At 41.3% G+C, this 21894-nt stretch overlaps 1 protein-coding gene across 4 annotated transcripts in view; it reads left to right on the forward strand.

The window, feature by feature from the left end:
• Positions 1-21894, forward strand: part of GALNT17 (polypeptide N-acetylgalactosaminyltransferase 17) — a 235303-nt gene that overhangs the window by 186185 nt on the left and 27224 nt on the right. Inside the window, exon 1 of one of the 4 annotated variants that reach the window (XM_067537924.1) lies at positions 8277-8309. The exons of the other annotated variants lie outside the window; for them this stretch is intronic. The gene's annotated coding sequence lies outside the window, so the exon portion shown is untranslated. Of the gene's footprint in view, positions 1-8276; positions 8310-21894 lie in introns of those variants that run through there. 4 annotated transcript variants of the gene reach the window in all.

Here is a 21894-nt window from a genome sequence, read left to right on the forward strand (position 1 = left end):
TAAGAGCAAAAATGCATTGTTCTAATATGGATAATGACAGTCCAGAAAGAATCAATTATTTATGGTTCTGTGGAAAGAAAATGTAAAGATCACATCTAAATAGTTTCCTTGGGTGTTTTTGCCTTGTTTCTGTTTTTCCTGGAGGTAGGTTGATTCCAGTAGAACTATGTAACTTGTTAGTGCCAGAAGAGAGAGAAATCAGATCCTCCAATTCTAAAGCTCGCACGAAGCTTCTCTAGAAGTCAAAAATACATTGCAGCCCCCTAAAACCACTTTAAATGATGTGCCTCGCCTGAACTATGAAATCTGTTTGGCAAAGCTAGATACGAAATTCCTGAAAGAGAATTAGAGGCTTAGCTTTTAGAAATGTGTGCAATATTTGCAATGAAAGTAGAAGGTACTTGGAATTTACTTTTTCTTTTTTGAATGTTGTTGTGCACTAGAAAATGGACCCATTTTTGTGTAAAAATAAACCATGAATCGTGACCTGTGCACTTGAGGGGAAAAAAATCTCATTTCCGAGTGAAAATGAGCCCCGTTCCAATTTTTCACATGTTTCAGTGAACTGGCTGCAAAATTGCCTGGAATAAAACAATGAAACATTTTTTTATGTGGAAACTTTTTCATGAGTTTCACATCGTTCTTTAGGAGACAGAAAAACTGTACCGGTAACAAACTCCTTCCTATGTCAGAAGAAAATGCGGTACAGATGTTCTGTAAAACTTTTCAGCTCTGTTTTATGCAACCAGAACCTCTGTCCCAACAAGCAATCTCCCTGCCATTTGAAGTACAGAAGAATTTCCAGCGGCTGTAGGATTTATGACACAAAGGTGAGAACTTCTGATTCTACCCAGTAGAGGGCAGTGGTGCATGCATGCAAGTGCACACACACACACACACAAAATGTTTGTTTGTTTATTTATTTATTGAGATAGCACCTAGGAGCCATAGTCATGAACTGATTGTGCTATGGGCTAAACATATACAGAACATAGGATGGTCTCTACTCCAAATAGCTATCTAAGTATAAAACAAGAAAAAACAGGTCGATACAGACAGTAGAGCACAAGGAAACTACAAGACAACACAGGTCAGCATGACAGGCAGTGATTTCAGCATGCCAACTGCCTGTTGTCAAGTTTTTTGTAGGCCTCACAGCAAATGAGAATTTTAAAGAGGGATTTGAAGGTGGACAATGAGGTGGCTTTGGGATTTTTACGGGGATCTCCTCCCAAGAATGAGGAAAACTGTCGGGGAAAGTACAAAACACGTGTTTGAAAACCATAGTCATTTCTGTAAATATATTTAGTATTTCCCTCCCTGCCTTTCCCACTCTATGCTCACAAAATGAAAATCTCAAAAATGGCAACTATCCCATTTCTTCTTCTGTTCACAGTTTCACCCAGCAATGACTTTTCAATGAATCAATCTGAAAAAAATCCATCACCCCAAAATTTCATGGCAAAGGAAAAATTCAGAGTTGAAAAATTAAAGAAATATTTTTAAAGAAAACTTTGCGCACACAAAAAAAGTCCCAACTTGGCACAGCTCTAGTTAATATAAAAATTATTAGAATATAATTAAAGTATAGAGCATGGATTGGGAAGTGAAATTCAATTTTACATTCAGTTTTTAGCCTAATTATTCTAATATGAATGTCCTAATAAATGTAGAATATGCAGGTGAATATCATACCACTTAAGGTGAGGATGAAAAGTTTTCTAATTTTATCTGGGAAACAGCTTAATGATTACAGCAGGTCAGCCGGTGTGTAATATTAATCACTGGCAACCTTCCTTCGCAACACCGCTGGATGTGCTTTTGGAGCATTTGAACAGCTGCCAACTCAATCAGGGAAAATGACAGATACACACCACTGTTCTAGGCATTTTGCCTAGCAAAAACAAAAGGTGTAATTAAATGGAAGCTTGTGCATATTTTCTCAAAGGTTGTTTTCTTGTAAAGCTTTTTCATGGAGACTTTTATCCATATATTTAAAATAACTAGAGTTTAAGTGCTGAAATGTTTGCAGTATGAATATTCCTTATAATCTTTATGAAGTTGAAGCTGATATAGAAAAATATTCAACTCTTACATCAACTAGCTTAAGCCATTTGCCCCCCATTATTATACCAGTCAAAAGTTAACTCCTTGGCTCTCTCTGACACGATTTTTCTCTGTTGTTTTTGTCGCAGAGAGTATGAACTCCAGTTGACTTTCAGACTTTATTTTTGCTAGCAGAAGAACAGACACATTATTTTTGAGTTCTGTAAGTCACTGGTCTTTTACAAAGAGTGGTCAGTAATGACACCTGCTTAAACTGTGGATCTGTTGCATACAAACACTTTTTCTTTGTATAGAAGGATGTGTGGAGGGCTGATTTAATAAATGAAAGAACTTATTTTACAGAGGGATAAGCAATCTGGTTTGGGATAAAATAAGAAATCTACAGGATGGTATGGCATTAGCCTACTATGAGTGGACCTGGAGACTGCTATTAATTTGCTCAACACCATGCCCCTTTGGGACAGGGATCTATGGCTGGTGTGTTAATTGTCTGTTCATCCAGAGAGAGTGTGTGCGCGGATAGGGCACTGGAGTGTAAGTGAAGGGACTTGTTGACTGTGTGACAAGTCACCTCACCTCTCTGTGTGTCAGGTTCATCGTCTGTAAAATGGGAGTAAAAATATTTTCTGTGTGAATCACTTGGAGATCAGTGAATAAGATATGCTAATGACGAAAACCAGTCCACTGGCTAGGACACTAGTCTTGGGTTTAAGAGACCCAAGTTCATTCTCTGCTCCACCAGAGAATCCCTTTGTGACCATGCATAAGACATCTAGTGTCCCCGTGCCTCAGTTTCCCATCTGTAAATGGGGTAATAGCACTTACGTACCTCACCGGGGTGTTGTGAGGATAAATACATTAAAGATTGTGAGGTGCTCAGATACTGTGGTAAGGAGGGCTGTTTGAGTGCTTTAGAAATAAAAACTAGGTATGTTACTATTGCTTTCCCAGTGCTCTTTAGTAGTCCCACTCTGCTTTTTGCACAGAGGAAAGATGCTTCTCCATCGTGGCTTTTTCCCCCCCAAAGCATCATTTCTCCTTCATCACAACGTATCCTCCAGTCAGTTAAACTAGTCAGATAGATTGCACTCAGTACACAGCATAGTCCTGTTCATAGTTAGACCCCTCCTGAGCTGCAGCAGAGGTGCTGATGTCCCAGATATCTGTGATTTCCATCACATGCCTGAGAACTTCTTGGAGCTGGTGGATTGCCAGGAAAGTTTTTTTTTTTTTTTAAGTCATCTAGCTTTGGGACTTGTCTGAAGCCCTGAATAAAATAAGCTTCATGGTTGCAGTTAAATCTTTAATGAACAAATGTCAACCGCTCCACATAAAAAGTCACCGCACATCTGAAAGGACATTTTGATTAGAAGTCTCAGCTCTAGAGAAGTCTCAGAAGTGAAACACCAAGAAGAATAAATGAATCCTGTCACCTGCTTCACCTTTCTCTTAATATTGAGCTTGATGTTTTAAGTGTTAGGAGTTTAAAAAAAAAAAAAAAGCATTTTTTGCGGAAGAATTTACTTTATAGAAAACTACAAGGGCTTCAGTTCCTTCATTCTCATTAGCGTGTTGATCATCATTAACATGTTCCAAAAGTCTCCATTAATGTCAGGATTACTCATTAAAAGGGCTTTTTAAAAAATAAATGGAGTGAAAATAATTGACGAGAGATGAAAATGCAGGGAAATAAATTCAAGATACAGCACATGGCAAAGATGATCACTTGGCTTCAAAGTTACTTAGATAATGCTCTTTCTGAACCATAACCTCCCATTGCTACACACACCTTTTGCCTTTCCCCCTCCAACCACTCCCTCTTGTCATTTTCAAGTTTTCACCAGGTTCAGAGTCTTGTACTTTAAACATTTGTTCAAGCTGGTTTGGACTACGCTGATCGATTGGCAGTGGCCTTTGTCTGGAAGCAGTGAGTGAGTTTTGGTCAATAGAGAATGAGGTTTTCTTTCATGAGCCTAGATTTCAATTTTTTTCCCACTCAGCTAATTGTGGGCAGAAATGGATGTGCCTGTCTGCGTGCAGTTTTGTGAGAGGGAGCATTCCAGTTCTCTAATTGAATTCTTATGCACAAGGAACCTTTTGTTCTGTTAAGAATTTAGGGCCTGATCGCATCACATGCCAAGGACTGAGCATCCTCAACACTCATTGACAGCGAATGGAGGTGACTGCGCTCAGTCTCTGGCAGGAGGTGCTTAGCACCTTTCAGGATTCATCTCTTAGTGATACAGAGCCAGAGCCTTCAACATCTGTCTCTGTCTGGCTCCATTGCTTTCCTAATCCTGATTTCTGATGCATGCAAAGAATCATTAACAATTACTGCAAAAGCCACATTTGCTTCTCTGTGTGCATGTAGGTAGCAGTGGGGGTGGAGGATTAAGGAGGAATTGGCAATTAAAATATAGGAGGGAAGCACATGTTATGTGTCACTGTTAACTTGGCCAGATCTGTGGAGTTACTTTAATTTACGCAAGCTAAGAATCTGTCCCCCATGTGTGTGTGTGCAAAGCTTATCTAAGCTGTAAATACTGAACCGGCATGACAAATCGTTTTCTCTGCGTTTTCCCCTCTTGGAGCTTTAATAGCTTCTGAGGGTAAATGTTGGTTTTGCTAATCCATTGAACAAATTTAAGGATTCCTCCCACACACAGTGGTATTCAGCACTTGGCTGAGTCCAAGTCTATGTTCCATTCCAGGGCCATCATAAATTTCACCACAGATTTGCTGAATTGAAACAGTCACATCACTTTTCCATTGTAGGACCAACTGAACGTTATCTTGGGATCTCATGATAGAAATGTCTGGTTTTCTGATGGGGAAGGGGATGGGGAAAGGAATCCTCCCAAGATTTCTCCATCCTTCCCATCTTGGACTCCCCATCAGCCCCCTTGTAGACAATCGTCCCTCTGCTGGGGAGGCCTGCTTGGCTGGGACCCATCAATAGCCAGACTCATCCCCTCCTTCATTCAAGAGAAAGGGTGCAGGAAAGTAATGCTAGGCTTGTCCCAACTTCCCACCAAGAGATAAAACACATCATCTCCTAGTGATGGGTCTTCTTTGATATTAAAACCATGCACTTCTTGGAACATACACCAGATTTATCACACTTAAGACTAGTGGCCAGGTGGCCCTGTGGTTAAGGAACTGAACTGGTACTCAAGATTTCGGTTCAGTTCCTGTCTCTGTGCAGGTCTTCCTATGTGACCTGAGGCAAGTCACTTAGGATCGCTGTATTTCATTTCCTGCTCTGTAAAATAGGGGTGTTAATACTTCCATTTTCCCACCTTGGGTTTGTGCTGTCTTTTTCATTTATGAGCTCTTTGGGGCAGGGACTGTCCCTCAGTGTGTGTTTGTACTGCACCTAGCACAATGGGGCACCCAATCTCAATTGGGATTTTGCGGCACTACAGTAATGCAAATAATAAAAAAATAATATGCATTTGCTATTAATAGAAACTGTGTGGTTTCCTGAGGTCCTATCGAATGATTACAAGGTTGTGTTAGCATACTTACTGTCATCATTACAGGCTCACCAACACTACATATATGATATTATGGGCATTAAAGATGCCATGGGGCTTCCAATGGAAATAACCTGGCTGAAGGTCATTTTGGGTATTTGTTGCATTCTTGGCAAGTTAAATTCTGCCCTGTGCAGCAGAACCTTCCTAATTCTTACTTCACTTTGCCAATTAGATTCCACAAAAATAAATCCAGCCTCACCCACTCTTCAGCAAAAACTGCAAGAGAGGAATGCCACAATGAGGTCTCGGATGACTAAGAATTCATTGTTCTTAGAAGTTATTCTGTACAGCGTGTTTACAGTGATTGACTGAAGTATTCCTGTAAATAATATGTGGCTTTTCTCTAATACCTTCGTTCCAAAGCTCTTACAATGCTTTACAGACATTACACCCCTAATAGCTCCCCATGGTGCAAATAAGGGAAACTGAGGTGCGCACAGGTTCTGTCTTGCTCAGGGTCAGGCAGGAGTTCTGTTGCAAAGTCAGGAAGGTGTAATCTGTAACTTCATAATCTGTAATTTCTAGACAGTGCTCCTCCTCTTCAATGAAAACTAAAATTGTGTCAAGATAAACCAGCACAGCACCTTTTGTGAGGTGCTATCCTGGACCTCGTCTTTGTATGGCCACATGAGACCAAGTTTTCAGAAGGCCTCAGGGCCAAGATTGTCAAAGCAGCTCATCTCCCATTTAGGTACCCAACCGAGGGCTCAATACTAGCTCCCAGGGTGACAATGGCCACAGTGACAGATATTGCAACCACAAGCAATATCTTTGGGGACCATGTTGTATTAAGTTTATGAATGTTTTTTGTATCTCTGTGGGCTAGAGATTGTATGCAACTCCAGAGGGAGATGTTGCCACAGCTCCTCCAGGAACCAAAAACAGTGCATGGAGGGTAGGGGAGAGGAAGAAGGATTAAAGTGAATCATTCTGGTTGTAAACACCTCCACTAAGATGCCACCCCTTGACATAGGGCCTTCTTTTGATTCAGCAAATGGACAGGACCATCTGTCCAACAGGGGCCCCCAACCCTTGCATAAGGGTTGAAAAGACTTTGCTTTACAAGGGTCCCATAAGACTGATGAGTAACCTCTGGTAAGCTTATAGTTTGCGTGTAGGAACGTTTATTGTTTTTACATGGTTCCTCTGTAATGCTTTTACCCCAAGAATAAATGTATTTTGCTTTACAAAGGCTGATTGGTAACTGGTATACTCTGTTGTAGACCCTGGAGAAAAGTTACCACAATAACTGAACCCTGGTCAGACCGGCTGGGGAAATCACAGTAAGGTGCAGAGGGACTGCAAGCTTACACCCTAGTCTAGAGGGAGAGACAGGTGGGTCTCTGCCTCAGATGTGATGACTGGGAGCCTGAAATCTTAAGTGGGTGTCCTCAAGGAAAATGGATGAGGGGGTCAAAGGTGCTACGAACCCTGAAACTGTGACAACCACATTTTCAAAAGAGCTCTGCACCCAGCATGATGCACTCTTTTGGAAATCTGATCACTTATTTGAATGCCCAGATGGGAGCTGAGCTCTTTTGAACCTCTGACCCCAGCTGAGGGTTCTGAGCTCTCCTGAAAACTCTGGCCTTGCTTCCCAGCCCTTAAAATCCACTAGGTCACAATGGACTTCCTAGTCATTGCAGATCAGTGTGGTTCTATCCTAACCCTGCAAGGTGACCAGTCATTCCTGGGAATTGGCAAATGTATACTGTCTTTCTCAATGCGGCTCCCAATTGTCAGTGGAAATGAATGAGGTTCTATTGCAATTCCAATTAGAAAATCATTCTTTACACCTCTCACCTCTGACAGTTAGGTAATGGCTTTGCACAATATGCCTGTTGTGTTCCACCTGAGTGAGAGCTCAGAGATAGGTTAAGTGATCCTGTTATGTGTAATCTCTGCAGCACTTTGGCTTGTTCTTGATCCTTTTTTGTATGTTAAGTTATCATCATAGCTAGGGGCTAAGGGAGACAGTGCAGTACAATCAATGATCCTTAAAAGACTGATTTCATCCTAATGGATTTGTATGACTTTCCAGAGACAAGGAGGAATTAGGTGGAAATACATTGGCACCTGTGTACTTCAGAGACCTGAAAGTCGTATGTTTTCTTTAGTTCTCTCTGAAGCAAGTGGAGAACAAAGGAGAAGAAATTAAATGTTACATCATATGCAGTTAGGTTGGGATTTTCAAAGGAGCCTATGGGAGTAGGCACACAAATCCCAGTGGGAACTGGGCTCTTAACTCCTTGAAAATCAGAGCTATAGGACACAATATCTTGCTTGATAGGAAAACAGCGAATCTAGAAGAAGGCACCCCTTTTTAAAATAAGACTTCTCCTCTTTAGTCTGTTTGGGATACATTCTTTTGGCCATCTCTATACAGTGTCTGGCTATGGGAAGAGAATCCTCTGCAGCGGAGGAAGGGGATAGTGTAAAACCAAACCTATAAAAATCCTTCAGTTCATTCAGGTTTGTAATAGGGTGTACTCCCCACATGGCCCTGCAAGAGCTGAATTAGGCCAGCTGGGCCCAATCAGCCAATTAAACTGCAAATGAGGGAGATTTAGGTTGTGAGGAGGGAGCTAATTAGAAGGAAGCTCACCTGTGAGGGAACAGGCAGGGATTCTATAAAGCCAGGTGGCCAGCCATTATAGGGGGGTAGCAAGAAGGAGGTGGAGGCCTGTGGCCTTTCTCCCTGAGGTAAGGGTGTGAAGAACCACGGCAGGAAGAAAGTCAGGGGTCAGAGCAGTGAGGTTGGCCTGATAACAGGGCCCTGCCCTGGAGCCCAGGGTGGGCCTGGGCTTGGGTTCGCCCGTCAGCCACTGCAGAGTGGTAGTGCTGAGGCAGTGACTCGGAAAACTGCCAGAGTCACTGCGGGAGTGACCTAGTCAGGGCAGTGGGTGTGAGGAGTGCCAGACCATGCTTGTGGAAAGGGATATTGAAAGATACACGCCCTCTCCCACCCTCCTGAAGGGGAAGCTGCATAGTGAGCTGGCTGGAAGGCTGAGTCGCAAAGAGGGGCTGCAGAGAGAGAGAGAGAGGGACAGAGTGGTGACATGCAACTGCCGGAAGGGACGTTGGCCTGGCCGAGTTAATCCTTGGAACTGCTGAGGGGAGGCGCTGTCCTGAGATGAGTGGATCCTCCCCCATCACACAGTTTGTTTTCTGGTTGCCTTTTGTTTGTGGGGTGCTTGTTTTTAAAAAAACAAAAAAACAAAGTGTCTCAAAGAACCTATTTGTAGGACCAGATAGCAGCAGAATGCTTATTGACAGCCTCTTTCATGGCTGTCGCTTACCTTATTAGTACGTGTCATAACTCATCCAGGGCTAATTAAGCAACTCGCTTTATAAAGGAGACCTAAGGGACCTGGGCTACAGGACGTTTGTTTAAATAGTACAAAGCAACCCTTTGTTTTAGCTGACCAACCATAATAATTTTCTCTGCGCTTTTGGCAGTGGCAGTAGGCCTAATAAATGTATTTGTTGGCAATGTGGGTGCTCTACTGCAATTGAGTTTCAGATAACAAACACTTCTAAAATGATCTCTAGTGCCTTTGAGAACAACGGAAAGAATTTATTTTCAAAGCGATGTGTGGATAACCATCACTTAAGTTTATGCAGTGCCTTTCGTCCTGACGGATGCCAGTGTTGTGTTACAAACTATATGCAGGGATCATTTCACCAGCCGTGCAAATGCAGCCTCCTATGTTTTGAACACGATAGCTGTTAAGCAGCATACAGTAATCCTGCACAACAGTTTAGGAGCGGAAGTTCAGAAGAATTGAATTGCCTTTAGGCAGGCTGACGGTATCCTCAGGAGTTTCTTTGGCCCCGCCACCAATGATTAACATCTGTTTTCTTATAAAAATCATCACCGGGATATTAGTGGTCACAAGTGATCGGAATGTTGCTTTCAAATCTCCTCCAAAAGACAGATGGCCATTTACTCAACTGCCTTAAATCAGTGCCAATTTACAGGAGCTGAGGATCTGGCCCAGCAGCTGCATACATTTTATGCCTGCAGAAATTAAATTTGTTAGTCTTTGAAGTGCTACAGGACTCTCGTTGTTTTTGCTGTATACAGACTAACACGACTACCCCTCTGGAACTATACGTCTTTCAGTTAATTTGGGGTTTTTTGGGTTTGTGCCTGAAACTGGGTGAGAGAAGAGTGGCGGGAAAGCGAGTCTGACATGAAATTCTTCCTGGGAAAGGAGACGATGACAAGGGAATGGGGCCTTTTTCTAACCTCCCCTCCACCCCAAGCTGTGCTAGGCCACTGAAAACTGCCAAGACACGGAGATAAGTAGCACTCTGATCCAGCTATTCTGTAGATGTTTGTGTGGCAAGAAGTGTCTCTTAATATTAGCCAAAGCCAAATGTCAGAATTTTGGCTAGAATTCTGCCACATACTTATTCCCAATAAGATTTCACTGCTGCCCTAGTATCTGATGCAGTATTTAAACTGTACCCCAAACTGCATCTATATTCTGAATCCATCTAGTAGTTTTTGTCAAAGCAGCCATCCTGGCTAATTCATCTGATATGGAGTCTCTCACATGGATTATGTGGGCATCCTATTGGAAAATACATGTGGGTAAACAAAAACACAATAGAGAATTAGAATAAAGTGTTTCCACTGAATGAAAAAGGAGTTAGCAAGTAAGAATGTGAGATTTCACTTACTAGCAGAGACATCTGGAATAATTGGCAATGGTAACTGTACACTTGCATGGAACAAGTCAAATATTTTGACTGCTCAAACTTAAAAACAGGCCAAATTCTTTAACAATGATTTTAAGAGCCATGATGGTAGGGGGATGGTTTTGATGCTCTAATGCAATTCAGGGTGCTCAATAATATGTATGTTAGATTTTTTTTTTTAAGCCTCTAGAAGTGTAGTTTTAGACTTCAGAAAAACAAATCTATCTACAATATTTATTTATTTCTAGTATGCACGTCACTGTGGTATCTAAGTGTAGTAGTATTGGTAATCCCATAGACGTTAATGTCTGCATACTTGTTTAGGTGTTTTTATTCATGAATGAACTGTTTCAAGAAGATCTGGGAAATGTGTGAGAGTGAATTTTTCACTGCTAGATCACTGCATTCTAGAACTATAGAAATGTAAGACTGGAAGGGACCTCATGCTGAGGCAGGGCCAAGTATACATAGGCCATAATATGAAGTTGGAAGTGAGTAGAAAACATTCATGGGAAAAACTTGTTGGTTGAAATTTACTGGGCGGGAGAGTTGTGCCTGTGCTTTTTTTAAACATTTGGTGTATCTGGTAAAAGTTTTGGGTTTTCATTGAAGAATACTTGGAGGAAATTTTCAAAAAATAATTGGCATTTTTAATCTATTCTAGAAGTGTGACCAAAAGCTAGTGTCTATTTTTCATATTTCCATTCATCAGTGTCTGATGTCTTTCATAATGGCCTTTATCTCACGGACTCTCTCCTGTGTCCTTCATTTTAAGGACTCTCTTTTGATTGTCTACCTACTTGGCTACTTCTGCAGTGGATGCTCTTCCTTCTTTTTTGTTCTGTTGACCTCATCTTCTCTTTCCTCCTACTGTATTCACTTATCTGCTATTTCCAATGTTTGTCCAAGTTAGGTCGCATGCTTTTTGAGGCAGGGACTTGGCCTCTCTTTTCTGCAGACATGGGGTATGTGAGTAGTAGTAATAACTGCAGGGCTATGTGGAATGAATTTCTGGTTTGTCAAATTCCTAGTGGATAAAGTCTGTCACAGAAGCACTTTCATCACAGCTTAGTCCCTTGTCACCAGCCTCAACAGGGGCCAGGAACTGAATGGTCATGAAGGCTTCAGGTGGTGTAGTAGTTTGGTGCATGTTATCAGGGTGTGGTATGGGGAAGCTTGCACTGTCTTTGCCTGTGCTGCACCTGTTCTATAGGTCCAATGCTATAGAATATTGCTGTCCACCAGCAACTTTCAGGATCACTAAATGTTTTGTTCTTTTTTTAAAGACAGTGCTCCTTCTCTCCAATGGTCTGAATTGAGGCAACAGGAAACTTCAAAGGCTATGACCTTCAAATACATTAGTGTACTGAGTAAACATTAATGTAGCACTGAGAATCAAACTTCAAAATCCTCCATTTGCTCCCTTTAGACACTGCTGATGCTGTTCTATATGATTTTCAACAAGAAACATTGTTCATTCAAACTGTGCAGAGCGCCTTCATCAAATTGAACAACAAAAGTTAATCTTTCTCCTTTCATCTCTCTTACCGCTTTGGTTCTAAGCAATAGCTTTGTAGGCCACCACCCTTTTTAGCATGGCAGGCATTTTCCCCATCTCTTTATCTTCCTATTTTCCTTTATGTCCTTATCCTTCTTCTTTAGTCAGACTCATTTACAGTGACCACTGTGCTGGGGATGCAGAGCAGCCAAACCAGGGAGTTTTAAGAAAATAGTTATCTGAAGATAAAGCTGGGATGGCAGACAGTGTGCCCTGATTTTATCTGCCTTTGCTCCCTGTTAATCACCATTGCAGAGAAAAAGGGGCTTTATGTTTCCAATGATGGAATGTTGATAACTTGCGTTATCCTACAATCTCACTTATACCAGTCCCTTGATTCACATTGGAAAGCGGGGAAAATTAGTCCAAAAGATTGCACTAGATACTGGCATGGCAAACTTTTACTAGGCTAATCCCCATGCTCACAATATTGAGCAAAAGAAATACACCAGCTCAAAGTGATCCAAATCCTACTCTGTGGGTGTGGATCAATAAATCCACTCAGCTGATTACTTTCTAATCAGTGAGCGATCTTCAGAACAGCACAATTCAAAGTCTAAACATTTCAGTGCACATATGATCACCTGCTGTGCTAAGGGAGGTGTGAATGAGACTTTAAGGCCATTTCCCTGTGCCAGTCTTGCTTGAACAAATGGGTAAGGGGATAAGACTGACCTCACCCAAATTGTTGTACTTCCTTTAACCACTGCTTTGGAAGTCCTACTCCAGAATCATGATATATTGTCATTGTCTTCTCACTTCATTTATACCAGTGTAACTGCATTGGCTTGAGTGGAGTTACTCCTGATGTGCCCAGAAATGAAGCCTGTACTAGGGACTCTTTCTGATATACAAACCCCTTTCTTAAGCAGGTCTTTAAAGTATCCTACTGTGCGTTCTAAAATAATCTGGTGCAACCCTGGGTTAAAGACACACCAGGCAGGCAGTTTTTCTTGGGTCTTGATTTGATCATTTATTCTAAATTAGACTGTATAACCTGTTTTAGGACACAGTCATAATAAACAAAGAAACCTCTGAAGTTTCTTTATTTAGGATTCTTAAGCATTTAAACATAAACATGCAGCAAATCACTTCTGCAATGCAGCTCCTCTCCATTTGTCCTTAAACTGGTCCCTTACAGGGAGCTGGTGATTCTTTCTCTATTGGGTGTCTCATTCCAGCTGCTAGTTTACACAGATACATCTGGTGGCTCATGCTAAAAGGGCAAGATTCAGGGCATGTATCATAAACATCATTCAAAATCCTGTTGTGTGCACTGAAGAAAAGTTGTGAGGTGAAATTGCCTATCAATAAAAGTCCTGTTCAAAGGCTTTACCTAAACTATTTCCCCCCTTACTGCTATTTGCTCTTAATTACCTCATAGTAATAAAATAATCATTTGTAGATGGCAATGAAGGGACCCTCCAGGAATGTGCCTTTCATTGTGGATATGCTTCTTTGTTTATGGTCTGTAGCCAGTAGCTTTAAGAGTTGGAATGAAATCATCGGGGACTGAACGGAGACTGCCAAACTCATTCCAATTCCACTTAGACCCAGATTGTGTCCTTCTTTACTTCGGTGGGCAGTTACTTATAGGAGCGGCCCCACCCGTACTTAGTTACCTGTGGGAATCAAGGGTTCAGTCTGGTCCTAAATTTGTCCTCCTCGGCTCAATGCTATAAAACTGCACCACTGATTTCAGTGGGATAGCTCAGGTGAGGAAGGGGTTCGCAACTTAATCTTTATGTCACAGGTTACATTTGAAAGCTTTTATTCACGGAGTAATCCAATTCCCGCTTTTTCTGGCATTCCTCCAGTTTCTGCAAACTGACATTGTCTTGGTTTTTAAAAGTTTTCAGAAACATTTTATTCTGCACTTTGTCCATTGTTTTATCTTTTACTGCATTCTATATGCAGTAACTGACTGTATACAGGAGACCAGAAAATCTGTAATCATTGGGACAGCTACAGTTGACTGTGAGAGTCTAATTATGAATGTATTTTCACAGCTTTTTGTGTTTTTGTAGTTACTCTAGCTACAGCAATACACATGAGGGGGATGTGTGCATTTTAGGGCACTTAAGGCTTCATTCTTCTTTTTGGAGGCAGAGAAGAACAGGAACTGAAATACTTTCCTCCCTTCACAAAGCCTGACTGTGTTTTTCCCTACGTGAATCAGAGCTGTTGTGCACTAGAATGTGGAACTATTATCCTACACATTTCTATACTTAGATGAACACAAAGAACCAAATAAAAAATGGAATTTTGAAAATGGGCTTCAGACGATGAGCGTGTACCAGACAAGTGTCATTATTTTGCTGGGATCTGAAATCCAGATCTTTAACCATCTGTCAATGAAGATGCAATTTCTTTTTCTTTGAATTATTTCTAGGTTTATGCTATTGTCTAGATCTTCAATGGGATCCCTTGCACTCTTTTATTTACTTTTACTTTATAGATCTGGTCAACATGTTTCAAACCAACATAATTTTAATCAACATTTTGATGACCTTAGGGAAAATTGTCCATGAAAATCTTCAGATTGTTTTCTCCCTCCTCCTTCCCCCTTCATTTTTCAGCCCCATCTAATTATTTATATTACAGTGAGAACCTTAAAAGGACTTGGGACTCCTTCCATTGACTAGACACTTTAGTCCTTACTCAGTGCCTTTTGAAATCAGTGAAGTCTTTTCATTCATTTCACTGGGCATGGCCTCAGGCCTAAAATATGCAAACTGTTGTACAGGCACATGGTCAAACACGCTTTCTTAAAGCTAATGATTGTCTACACTTGAAAATCACTGCAGATTAAGACCTGCCCTACAAAATTAGGGAGATTTAACTGCTTCACTCTGAGCTGTGAAAAATGTCATGCCTTGTGTGATGTGATTAAGACATGGTGTCAGCAGCACTAGGTTGACATAAGAATTGTTCCGTTGATCTAACTGATTCCTCAGAAGTGGATTTACTAAAGTGACGGAAGAACCCCTTCATGCTGCAGTAAGTGTCTATACTGTAGTGGAGCAGCGGCAGCTATGCCGCTGTAGCGTTTCTAGTGTAGACATACCCTACAATTGGATATGAATTTGAAGTGGAATAGCCACTCCTGAATAACGGCATGTGTGAACGTTCTCATTCCAGAATATGAATGCCTTTTTACAGTTTAGTTTAATCCATTTAGGAATGGATTAAGATAACTCAGGGCAGTTATTCTGTAGGCAGACACCAGAAATATAGGTGAAGGATAGTGGGGAATTAGGATACAACATGCAGGTAGTGGTCAGGTTGATGAATGCACACATTGCAAACCCATTACTTTCAGGTTTAAGGCTCTAAATTTATTTTCCAGAGGTACCTGCATAGTGCAATACAATATTATCTTTAAAGATAAATATTTGAAAAATGCTTATTTTCCATGAAAAAGTCAAACTAGATGAGGAAAAATTGGTTTCCAGTTTTTTGACATGGACATAAAATCTTCCATTTTCTTTTCCTGTTCTCCATTAAGAAAAAAGGGGAGCCAAGGGGGAGAGAAGTGAAGGGTAACTAACACAACCAAAACCTGAAGACTTCTTGGTTTTCCATTTTTCATCCAAAAATAGGGAAAACAACCTTTTGGTTAAAAAGCCATGTTTTGACAAGAAAACTGGTTGGTTGGTGTTTGTTTGTTTTTTTTTAAACCCAACCTTTGACCAACTATAATTATCTTAAATAATCATATATAGCTAAGTTTAGTCAATACTGCCTCAGAGCGGGGGGTGTACTAGATGACATCTCAGGTCACTTCCAGCTGTGTGTTTCTATTTTATGATTTGGGAGTTATGTAAATTCAGATTAATTTAATTTTTTTCCTTAATATATTGCTGCTGACTTTTGCCCATCTGTTCCATAGAAGTGTCCAAATGCTGAGTTCTAACCAGAATGTCAGCTTCTTGGGGATTTATCAATTGACATAAAGTACATAAAATGATATCTTGGCCCCGAAGGCCAGAGAAGCCGTAGCTATAAAGAGGCATGACCTGTGAGGAGTCCAATCCCAGAGGCATTCCTGAAGTCATCACTACTTTTAAACAACATAAATTGGCCAACAGCTTTTGTTTAGTTCAATTTCATAATAAGCATCTTGTAGAGTTATTTACGTTGTTGTAGCTATCTTGTTCTCAGGCTATTAGAGAAACAAGGTGGGTGAGATAATATCTTTTACTGGATCTTGTCTTTCATTGCAGAGTTAGGAATAAGTCCCCCGGTCTAACCGCTTGACTTTCACTGGCAGCATCAAGGCTAACCCTGAATTGTATATTGCATATGTCTGTGACCTAGCGAAACATGGTTTTGATTAGAATGAAATTAAAATGTATCCCTGTCTATCCAAATAGAACCTAAGAAATAAAAGCAGCTGCAGTTAGCTTGTCCTGGCACTGGAACTAATGGGTTAATCACTGGCATTGTTGTACTGGTTTAGGTAACTTGCCAATAAACCCTAGTCTTTCATAATGAAATTCTATGTATGTATTCCCAATGATCAAACTAAAATCATTACAGTAAGACCTCAGACTGGAGAAGCTCCAGAAAAGTAGACTTTGTCTTGTTCTTTGCTTACTGCTCGGTTGGCATTGCACAACCCTTATCTGAGATGAGACTGCAGTGCAGAACAGACAGTGCTTCAATCTTCCCCTAGCACTAAGCAATTCAGTCGTCAATTTCCACACTTCCCTTCTGCCTGCAGTGGCCTAAAGCCAGGATCCAGGCAAGCAATTTTGAATACCAAAGGAGCTATCCTTGCTGAATTAATAAGATTAACCTATGTAGGTTTTGTTCTTGGTGGCTGGTTTGGTTCATTTGTTACTGCTGAAGGAGTGTTATCAATGGCCCAAGTATTCAAAAATCATGTGTTGGGCCCCAAAAATCGTGAGTGGCTTAAAGATCACAAGATTTTAAAAAAAACAATACAGTTAGGGTGCTTTGTCATTTGTTTTGTTTCAGCCTCTAGGGTACACTTGAATCATGTTTTCTCCACAGCCATGAGTACTAGAAAACATTTCTTTTAATGAAAACCGAGGTTCTCACTTAATCACATGCCTCACTGGAGTTGACAACACCTAGCTTTTTTAAAACAAAAAATTCATTTCCTGCACACAAACTTCTCATCACACATGCTCTGTCAAACTGAAAATAGCAGTTAGTATTGGTTTTAGCTCCTTCGGCTTCTGCCTCAACCTAGGATCTGCCCTATCCAGCAAGGGCTGGCCAAGGATGTTACAGGAATTATTTTCTGTTCCACTCAAATGTGTTTTTCCTTGAGTAACACATCCCTTTCTGCACCCACACGGAACCTCGTTGAAGTCCATGTTGTTCTGTGTGAGCCTAGGTGCCTGCCAGTGCAAAGTTCTGTGTAGGGCCGAAGTCGGATCAGTGATACTCAGACCTCACGGGTTCTGGAGCCAAATTTAGAGCTCGTCATTCCCCAAAAGTGTCATGGTAGTAAGAATTAATTGTTTCATATATTCTAGTACTAGTCCTATTTTAAACAGTATGACTGGGGAAATATTTAGTTCACTTATTTGCTGTGAGACTCAATTGGATAATAACATAGCAGAAGCATCCTGCTTGGTTAATAATTAAATCACAATAGCATTTTTATATGGTACTGCAAAGCCACAGGAGACTTATTAAAGAGCCACTCGTGGCTCCCTAGCCCTCATCTGAGTATCCCTGCCGTAGACACTGAATGGTTCTGGGCACCAAAGAGCCTAGTCCGTGCAAGCAGGGTTGTTGGTGCACGCCAAAGAGTGTTTGAGGCGTATTAAAAAAAAAGCATTAGTCTTTGACAACTGAGTCATCTCTCTGTGTTAAGGGTATCTATCTCAAAGCAATTATACAGAGATCAACACAGTGACAACCAATGTGCTAGCAATTTGAGTTCACCTTCTTATTTCACGGCAGCATGGGGATGAGTAATTCTAAATAGCTCTGTAGACATTTAAAAGCTCCCAAATCATGACAGACAGAATACGGCAAATGAGAACAAGGTAAGTTGTTATATGCTTTGTGAACATGTACAAAAACCTATTATCCCTGGTACAATGTGTAATGTTAATAGCAGCAAATTCTGGGTCCGTGCCCACGTGCTTGTAATGCACTACTTTGCCTCAGTGACTTTTGCTTGGTGGTAACGAGCGTGATCTTTTCTTTTCCTTGAAATGTTAAAGGACTACGCTGCCTTATCAGGAGATGGGCCAACTCACCAATGATAAAAAATAGATGTGGGGAAGCACAATGATTGTTGGTGTCCACAGGGAATTAGGCATTCAAAAATATTTTTGAACCACTGCATTATAGACAAAAGGAATCACCTCCCCAGCCTCAGAAAGAAGGCTTGAAATTAGGAGAAACGCTGGAGAAAAATAAAGTGGAACACCCAAAAGTGTCTCTGCCTGAGAATCCAAAGCAATGGCAAGCGCATGCATATTCTCTTCCTCTGCCCTCGATATTGCATGCATAACTGTGCTTAGATTCTGCTAGTGATTGCTAACTTACAGGAAAGGTCAACGAGCATGCTTCTTGTTAAACTAACGAACAAATGTTCATAAATAACAGCTCAGACCCGAAACAGTGTCCCTCTGCATCTCCAGACCTGAAGAAGAGCTCTGCGAGGCTCAAAAGATTTTCTTCCACCAACAGAAGTGTGTCTCTGGTGCTGTTGCATGTCAATAGATTTTTCTTAATTTAAAATTTTTTTTACTGTTGCATTCTGATTTAAATCTTACTGTGATCCATACTTTTGTCACCAGTGGACTGAACTGCTGCAGTGTGCTGTATCTGCAACTACAGCTTAAGGACCTGATCCAAGGCCCCTGTGAAATCAATAGGAGTGTTTCCATTAACTCCTACAGGCTGTGGCTCAGGCTGAGTCTTTTAGAGGCTAATTCAGAATGTGACTGCATGTTTAAGTAGGGAATCCCGGTGTGGGCATGTGGCATCCTGTGGTGTGCCATGACTCTCTTAATCAGGCATTGTGATGGGGTATAAAAACCCCACACTAGGCAACAAAGGGTTAGGGAATTGGTCTCGGCTCAGCCAGCCCTTTCCCTCCACACCTGCAATGGATGAACAGACTGGAGGAGGAGTTAAAAGGGAGCAGAACAGCTCACTTATGGGCAGGCCAGGGAAGGGAATGGACTTCTACCTTGCAGCTCCTGAGAAGGGGGCTCAGGGAAAGCAGGATCTCTCCCTCAACTGCCTGAAGATCCATCCCTGAGGGAAGGGAGGGCCAGCTTCTGTTGTTGTACCCAGGGAGGGAGGCATTTCCCCCCTCATCTACTAACCCCGTTTTTGTTAATTCCCTGTGTTTTGTTTATGGACTACCCTTGAAGGGGAGAGACCTGGCCGAACGGCCAAGGCACAAGATGAAGCAGGGGCTGCCCCGAGAGAGAGAGAGCTATCATGCCACTTTCGGCTGTGAAGAGGTGCCAAGTGGTGAGCTGATGCCCTTCACAGTGATAGTCTGAACTTTGGACAATAGCAGGGTGGTAGGAAGTGTCCCAGGGAGGGGCAGCTTTAAGGCACTCCTGAGGTCAGACCTTTGTGTCGTCTTCATAGGGCTATGGGCCAAAGCCTAGTGGAATGGAAAGACCTGGGCTCCCCTACCAAACCCCGACCACAGCTGCTACATGTTGAAGGGCCTAAGCCTTGACCGCTAGGCAATGCTCCCCACAAGCAAAGACCATCACAGCCATGCAGTTCTACACTTGCTTGCAAAATGCCATGCTCCATGCAAGATGATCTTCCAGGTATGGTGTGTGCATGGTCATGCTGTGCAGGGGACAGGCAGGAGTTCCCTGTGAGGACTGGACAATCATCCCATGGGCACAGTTGATCCTGGAGTAGGGAATGCATGCCTTACACACACAGAGGGCATGCCCCTGGATCACTGCTTCGTGATCTGAAAGCCAGTGGGCAGCCACTGCAGATGTAATGTAAGATGATGGGAGACTACCTTTGCCCTGTGCTACACAGCTGTGGTACAGATCAGAGAAACTACCTGAGTTCGAGCCTTCTTGCTGTAGAATAAGTGTTACTTTGGCAGAGAACTTTCTATGAGTGCCTCTCAACTTTTGAATTCCGTTTCCCTCTTTGACATATCTCTAGGCCTGCTTCAAAGTGCATCTTTTCAAATGTGTTTGGGAAGCGCTTGAGGGGCTTTTCCAGCAGTATTTGAGAGAGGAGATATTTTTGGTTGGTTTTCCTTCCCCTGTTATGAATTTGCAGGGATGGGGAGGGAAATGTGCTGCTGTTCTGGATCTCAGTGATTGGGTAATAACTAGCAGAAGTGCTTAGAGCCTGGAATTGCCGTTTATTCATGTGGGTTATTTAGATTTAAACAAATGAACACATGACCGCCACCTAGAAAAGGAATCAATGACAACGTAATAGATGGAGATACTACTTGTTTTCAACCTCTGCTACTAAAGGATTTACTGCACGTATTCCACTTTCCAAGCAGAGATTGGTCAAAACTCAAACTGCCAATTCTGTTCCAAATCACAACCTCCCTCCCCCCAAATTCTAAATTTTTAACTAAATAAAATTTGTGAGAAATTTTTTTTGCTGGGTTAATAGGAGCTTTGTTTGAATGAAATTGAAACAATAGTATGAAATAAAATACATTTTGAAACAGTCATTTCAAAATGAAAAATCTAAATGCTACATTCCAATAAGGTCAAAGCATAATATTAGTGGTCTTATCTAAACACTTAATTTCAAATTTTGTAAAAATGAAATTTCATCAGCAGTGGTACAGTCCTGCAGAAAGGTTCAGTTTTGACAAAGTAACAGTTTCTGATACTGAGAAATTTCAACCAGCTCAATTTTCAAGCTTTTTCTAGAACTTCACAAGTTAAGTGCTTGGCAAATATCCAAAAGCATCTAAACAATACATTCTCCATTTGCGTCACTTGTATTCTTTGTGCAGCAGAGTCTCCTAGTGGAAAAATGAACACTGACACTGCTGCATTATAGTTCTTAAAAACTGTTTTAAACAGCAGCCTCCATTTTTCAGCACTTTAAAATGCATTTATAAGGAATTAGGCCGTGTTAGTACTTAAGCAGAATTTTGGTGTAGTACTGCTAGGCTCATGAAGGAAAGAATCTAATATTAAGAGACAGAAGGTTGAAATGTGGGTCCTTGCTTTTGCAGTTCTAGATTTGGAGAACTTTCTTTTGGTCTCAAACTACAGATAGCTCAAAACTCATGAGCTGGCAGTCCCTGTTTGGAAGAGGCAGGAATAAAGCTTGAACTGGATTCCAAAACTGAATAAAGCTTCTGTTTGGGCACAGACAGAAGTTGGAATGGTGCAAACCACACATGCTCTGGTTACACCAGCTAAATTATCTCTATAAGTCATTATCTCTGTAAAAATATCAGCTATTTCATTCACAATAAAATAAGATTTGGAAAATATTCTGTACACACTAAGCAATGCTGTGTATTAAGTTCTCTCTGTTAAGTTAGTATATACTTTAATACACATATTAACTTATAAGTTCTCTCTGGTATACCTCTGGAGTAACTTTGCATCAGTTTTATAACAGAGAACAGAATCTGGCCTTTCTGACACCACTGTTTTTTCTGATTACCGTCTCTCAGGGTGCCAGTATGATATCATTTCTTCTTTGGCAGTCATGCTAAAATGATTTTCAATAGTGCATGGTATTGGATTTATCGTATTTTGTAGAGAAGGGTAACTAGGCTATAAAAAGGAATGAAACTGAGGCAGGAGGATAATGGGATTTTTGGAGCCTTTAGTTCTTATATCACTTGTTTAAATCTAGGCCGAGTTAGTAATGACTCAAGGTCTGTCTACACTGCGATCAGAGGTGTGACTGCAGCACATAAACATGCCTGAACCAGCTGTGAGCTAGCTAACTAGAATAACAGCAGTGAAGCTGCCGAAGCAAGGGGTAGCTGATTGAGTATATTGCCAGGATCCTGGGTGGACTTGCACAGTCCATGCTGCTGTGGCT

Source organism: Emydura macquarii, unplaced genomic scaffold (assembly GCF_026122565.2).
Source record: "Emydura macquarii macquarii isolate MOO-44397 ecotype Brisbane River unplaced genomic scaffold, CSIRO-AGI_Emac_v2 contig_450, whole genome shotgun sequence".
NCBI lineage: Eukaryota > Metazoa > Chordata > Testudines > Chelidae > Emydura > Emydura macquarii.